Raw genomic sequence first — 6,391 nt, forward strand, 5'->3', positions numbered from 1 at the left:
TGTGGGAACTCAATACCCTTCACCGTGCATGGTATTGCAAATTGCCCTGGTTCACTCTTCTTCTTCAATGTAATCCTCATCCTCATCTTTTCTCTAGCTTCACAGAACATTCTCTTGATGTCTTCTTCTTTCTCTCTAGTTTCTCAGAAGAACATCCACAATCTATGGATATAATAAGCCTCTTGAGGAATCCTGAAGACTCTCTTTCGGAAATTTTCCTTTTCCTTTTCACTAGCCCCTCTCTTCAGATGTTTCGGCACTTTTTCCTTTCTTTTCCTTAGGGTTCTTCCACTAGGAACCCTATCCTCTTCCATTGGATCTTCTCCAACATCTGAAGGTGTCCTGATGGTCTCTGGTGGGTATTCTGAAGGTTTGGGTTTGGGCCTGAGTGCATTAAGTCGTGCAACATCTATCTTTGGCATCTGCACTCGGTAGGTAATAGGTGCTCGTTGATCGATAGGCATTGGAGGTTGTCGATCGATGGCGGCCTCTGAGTGTGGATCGATGTTGTTGTTAGCATGTCAATCGATTCGTACGTTAACTGGGTTGGGCGGATGTGGGTGTTTTGCTGCGAACTCCTCGTGGGTTAGAAGCTTCACGGCATTGCAAGACGCGGTTGACTCCGTAGGCGTCGTCGATCGATGCTCTGGAGTTCCTGTCGATCGATTTGGACTAGTGTATGTCGATTGATGTTCTAGGTTCTGCTTCGATCGACACCAGTGTGATCCACCGAAACTCATCAAACTTTCTACCTTGAAATCTCCTTCTTGCAGCTTCTCTTCCTTCACCACTTGCCAAAAATCGTCCTCAGTGATGGCATTCAAGTGGTGTTTCATCACATCATCCCCTACCCCTCTTGTTGAAGCTTCCTGCCTCTTAACAGCATCTCCTGTCTGCACAACTTGCATCTCCAACTTCTTCACATAAGTGCTCAAAGTCTCAAACTTTGTGATCAGGTCGGTGTAGACAGAATCAATCTTCCCATTGAAGTCCACTGTCATTTGCTGCTGTGCTTCAAGAACTCTATCAAGCATCTCTTCAATCTTGCTCTCTTGAGTAGGCGGCGGTGGCTTCTGGTAGTAGGAACTTCCATTATTCATGTTGTTACTGTAGTTGTTGTTGTTGGGTTTCTGGTATTGTGAAAGTTGGGTGAAATTAGTCCTATTTCCATAGGAGTTTCTGTTTCCACCCTGGTTTCCAAAACCTTGGAATCCAGTTCCACCAATCTAGTTCACCTCTTCTTTCTCTGCTCTACCTTCTATAGCTTCTGCATCCTCAACGAAGCTAACCTTCTTCCTGAGAAGCTTGTGAACAATATCAAGATTTGCCTTCACCTCATCCATCTGATCATTCCCAAGGATGGTGGCAGATCTCTTTCTCTCAAAGTCAGTGTTCTTGGTGTTGTTGCTAGATGCTAGGTTTTCAATAACCTTGACTGCCTCCTCTGGATTCCTGGTGTTGAAGTTTTCATTGCTGGAAGCATCAAGAGCTATCTAGTAGTGCACCGCGATGCCTCTGTAGAAAGTACAGAGCAGTTGTACTTCATTGAATCCATGGTGTGGACAGTCTCTCTGATAAGAATTGAATCTGAATGATTCTGCAGGCTCCTGAGTGAATGTAGCAATCTTGCTCCTCAAGTCTTCAGCACGCGCTTCATCAAAGAAATTTCATAAGAATGCATTCTTGATGTCGCTCCAGGATTTAAGAGATCCTGGTTGTAACTGCTTGAGCCAATGCAGAGCTTCTCCAGCAAGTGAGTAACTGAAGAGCTTGCATAACATGTAGTCCTCAGAGACTCCCTCGACTCTAATAGCAGAAATCAGATCCTCGAACCTTTCCAGATGGTCTATAGGATGCTCGTGGGATAATCCATGGTAGGGTAGCTGTCCCACAAGCGTGTAGTACTGCGCTATCAACTCAAAATCCCTCTCGATAGTGGGAGGACGAATGGCTGATCTGTTGGTGTAATATCGATCTGGACGGTTGTAGTCAGCCAACGTTTTGGGTTGCGCAGCCTCATCCACATGTAAAGTAGTACCTGTAGCATTAGCATCAGGCTCAGGGATTGCAGCCCCCTGAGCATCTATCCTTTGACCTGCTGCATTACGCAGATGACCCTCTTGGTCATACAGGTCTCCATTGTTATCTCGTACAAGTATCAAAGGAGCAACCATCTCTCGCGGCTCAACATCGATCGATGTCTGGGATGGAGTATCGATCGATGTCGGATGAAAGATGTTGGTCGACGGAAGGTGAGTGTTGTCGAACGACAGTGGTTAGCGAGTATCAGTCGACGGAACTAGTGTATGGGTCGACAGTGGTTGAGCAGAATCGAGTGACACACAAGTGTTGTTGTCGGTCGATGAGGAGCGCGCTTCCTTGTGGATCGAACGTTCCAAACTTGCAGGATCTGGTGAGAATAGCAGTTGAGTTTCCTGGTTGCTTCTGGTACTGCTGGGCATGTACCTGAAAATCCAAGAAAAAAATCTATGTCAGAAACTTAACAAAAATTAGATAAATAGGCGATCAAAGCTCCCCGGCAACGGCGCCAAATTTGATACCACTCAAATTACCCTAAGGAGTGATTTATACTCTCTCAAATAAGAGGTCGAGTTGTAGTACTTAGGGTTCGAATTCACAGGGAGTTCGGGTACATAAGAAATCTAATATGATTTGCTAAGCAAGATGGTTTTAGAGATTTAAATGTAAATTGCAGTTTAATATTGAACAAGTGTTTCTTCAATATTATTGGTTGAGGTTTTGGTGCTTAAAAAGGAAATAGTTAGACTTAGGGTTTTTATTTAGGAAACTTTGGATTATAATCCTACAGATGCCTAATGAGTTGCATGCATGATAATGTAAAGCTCAACTATTTAGTCAACAAGTCCATCAGCGTTCGCAGTGTTTAGACTTGTCTATTAACTAGATCTAATGATCTCAACTCTCGTTATTTTGATCAATAGAAAGTGTCGATCGATAATCCTATAGGGATATCTATCGATACAACTTTTGCTCCGTCGATCGATTATTCAAGTATGATATCGATCGACGCGCTCTAGTCAAGCTTTATGTGCGGGTTGAATTATAGCTTTCAAAGCTCACTAGACCAGCTCTCGCCTTGCTCATAGCAAGAAAAATAGTTCAATTAGAATGTTTTCACGATGATAATGAAGCTCTCGCTTTTATCAATCAATCCTAGGACAAGTTCTAGGTAGCTAATCTAGACACAGACATTAATGAACAATCCTAATGATGATTATCACAACTCAGCAATCTATAGTTGGGGCTAATCTCTCCTAACCTATTTAAACCCTAAAATCTAACAATGGAACTACTCAGACATGACTAAGCAATTGATAACAGCAATTAAGTATAAAACTTCATTAGAATAGTAAATGAATATTAATGGAGTTCCAATCACAAATTATAACTTTGGATCTTCTCTCCAATCTATAAAAATCCTAAAAACCTTTGCTGTAAAAATAATAAAACAAGAAAAGCACTCTTTGCCTCTAACATGGCCGCAAAGCTTATATAATTAGGGTAAAACTCGTCAGGGGAAATCTTGTAAAATGGTGAAGACTTGGGCTTCAAGTCGGTTGTGACCAAACGGGTTTTCTGCGCGCTTTCTGTCGATCGATACACTGATGTGAGTATCGATCGATTATTCATCTCCAGTATCGACCGATGGTCGAGCTCGATGGTCATCTCGGGTGCTTGCTCCAAAAATCTCCAAAATGCTCCAAAATCATCACTTATCTCCAAAACACTGTTGATCTTGTAAATATAATAAATAGACTCTATTATATAATAATTGTTCGTAAAAACACCTATACACTATGGATGAAAATGGGTCAAATCCATAGTCTATCAATGGCGCTGAGCCTCGACCTGCTCGGCGAAAGAAGAGAGGCCGCTCGGCTAAGAAACTGGTCCTACCAGAAAGACGTTGCTAGGACGTACAACAAGAAAGTCAGAACCAGGACCTTCCAGCAAGGAGATTGGGTTCTACGACGAGCAGAAAAAACAACGGGGAAACTCACCCCCGGGTGGGAAGGACCCTATAAGGTCATCGAGGTGCGGAGAGCAGGCGCCTACAGGCTGTAAGATAGCAAAGGTAAAATACAACCTAGCTGCTGGAACGCCCGACACCTCAGAGCCTATCATTTTTAATACGGTCTCCGGATCATGATTTCTATACTACTATATACTATTTAAGCATTATGATTTCCTACTCCAATGTATGATAAACGTCTCCGGACAAAGCTTAAAATAAAATAGTTCCGACTATAAAGGCAGAGGGGAAATCATTATACTTAAAGAGGCATACGAGCTGGATCAGGTCTCCAGAGACCTCCGATCCTGGCTAACCCTTGCAAAAAGTGGCACGCCCACAAATTAAAAACGGGTATGAGACATAAAGCAGGAATGGGCATGCACAAGCCTGAGTATGCTGTCAAAACTACCTAAAATCCCTGTGCAGCCTAAGGTGCATCGGGGTCCCTAGAGTACCAATGTGAAAAGTACTTGCATTAAAACGCTACGAGCTACACAATACAGGGAACACATGGTATATTTATTGCATAAGTACTGTGAAATACATGGAGAAATCAAAATCCTGATTCTCCAGACGTGGAAAGAAGCGAAACCTAGCACTTGGGTCATAACACCCACACCAGCACCCTCTAAAGCTTGTCAGTGACTTCCTGCAGAAGTAGAATATAACATAGGATCTCGATAGCGGCCAGCTTCCGAGCGGCAGAATGCGAAATCCAAATAGGTACCGGAAGTAGCCTTGCCTAGGAAGGCGGAGTACGGTCCCTGCAAAAAACAAAATATTCCGGGTTCCCAAGGAACTCCGGGCCCTTATGCAAGCCCCCGATCTAAAGAGGAAACCCAAGGTTTCCCATATGATTTCGGGTCCTATGTACAAAATCTAAGGAAGCACCTCCGGGTTCCAATCAAAGATATCAGGATCTAAGGAAGAACCTTCGGGTTCCTATGTGGCCTCAGGGTTCCAAAGATAAAAGGCGCATCAAGGTCATTACAACTTCAAAGAACCTTCGGGTTCCAGTCAAAGATCTCCGGATCTAAGGAAGAGACCACTGGGTTCTTATACAGGCTCAGAGGCCTAATATGATTTTAGAATGAGGATAGAAGCCCTGTGCAGCCTAGGGCGCATCGGGGTCATCACATCCCTAAGAACCTCCGGTTTCCCATGCAACCTCAGGCTCTAAATACAAACCTCTGGGTCCCGATACGATCTCTGGATCTAGCGGAAAACCATGTACTCTTACACGACCTCAGGGTCTAATCACGATCTCAAAAGCCTCTGGGTTCCAACCATGATCTCCAGATCTATCAAAGAATCTCCGGGTTCCTATACCGCCTACAGGCTCCAGTTATGATCCCAGGATCTAAACAAAGACCTCTGGGTCCCAAATAAAACCTCACGGTCTAAGGAAACCTCCGGGTCCCGAATACGATCTCATGATTCAAAGATAACCTCCGGGCTCCTCGACAACCTCTGGGTCCCCAGACGACCCTTGGGTCCTCACATAACCTCCGGGTTACGAGATCAGTCTCCAGACTCTAAGAGTCCATACTTTAGCTCGAAACCTCCAGGTTTATCGCTCATCTCCCTAACCTATGAAAAGAGAGGCATCATAGACTACATAGTTCCACTTCGATCGTAAAACAGGCGGAAGGACATCCTCTTAAAAAAGAAACATGCAAAAAAACTACTTTCAGAAGCATGTGAAGCAACAGGAAGGAGTCGATAAAGAGGAAAAAACTATGAAGCATCATTAATTGAAAAGTCAAAGGGGGCTACAAAGAGCCTTTATTAAAAAAAACATGCTATCAGAAGCATGCGAAGCAACAGGAAGGAGTCTCAAAACAAAGAAAGGAATAATTTAAAAAGAAGGCTCCTCCGAGAATCGCGACCCCACAACAAATCTCGGGGTGGCAGCCTGGGAGAAGCTCCCGACTGATGGCTGACCCCTCTGGATAGGAAATAATGACGCCGATACGCTTCTTCTGGATTCGAATGTTCCACACGCTTCTCCAGCCATTCCTTCATGAGCTCCCATCTAGCCGAGGCTTTCACTTGTTGAACAAGTAGATCCCGACGAGCCACGATGTCCTACAACTGGCCACGAAGAAGGAATACCTCGCCGATCAATCTCCGGTGAGCATCCACCAAAGGGTCACGGTCATGCCCGACCTCAACACTTGTTGATGAGGTGGAAGATGGACCATTAGACGATAGAGCAGCCCTCGCCAATCTGGGCGGAGGAGTGTAAGAAGGACGCTGCTTCCGCGCTTTAGCCTTCTGATACTCGTCATAGACAACCGATACCGGGAGCCTCGCCACGTTCCGTGGAAATAG

Source organism: Brassica oleracea, chromosome C9, assembly GCF_000695525.1.
Source record: "Brassica oleracea var. oleracea cultivar TO1000 chromosome C9, BOL, whole genome shotgun sequence".
NCBI classification, from domain to species: Eukaryota; Viridiplantae; Streptophyta; class Magnoliopsida; order Brassicales; family Brassicaceae; genus Brassica; species Brassica oleracea.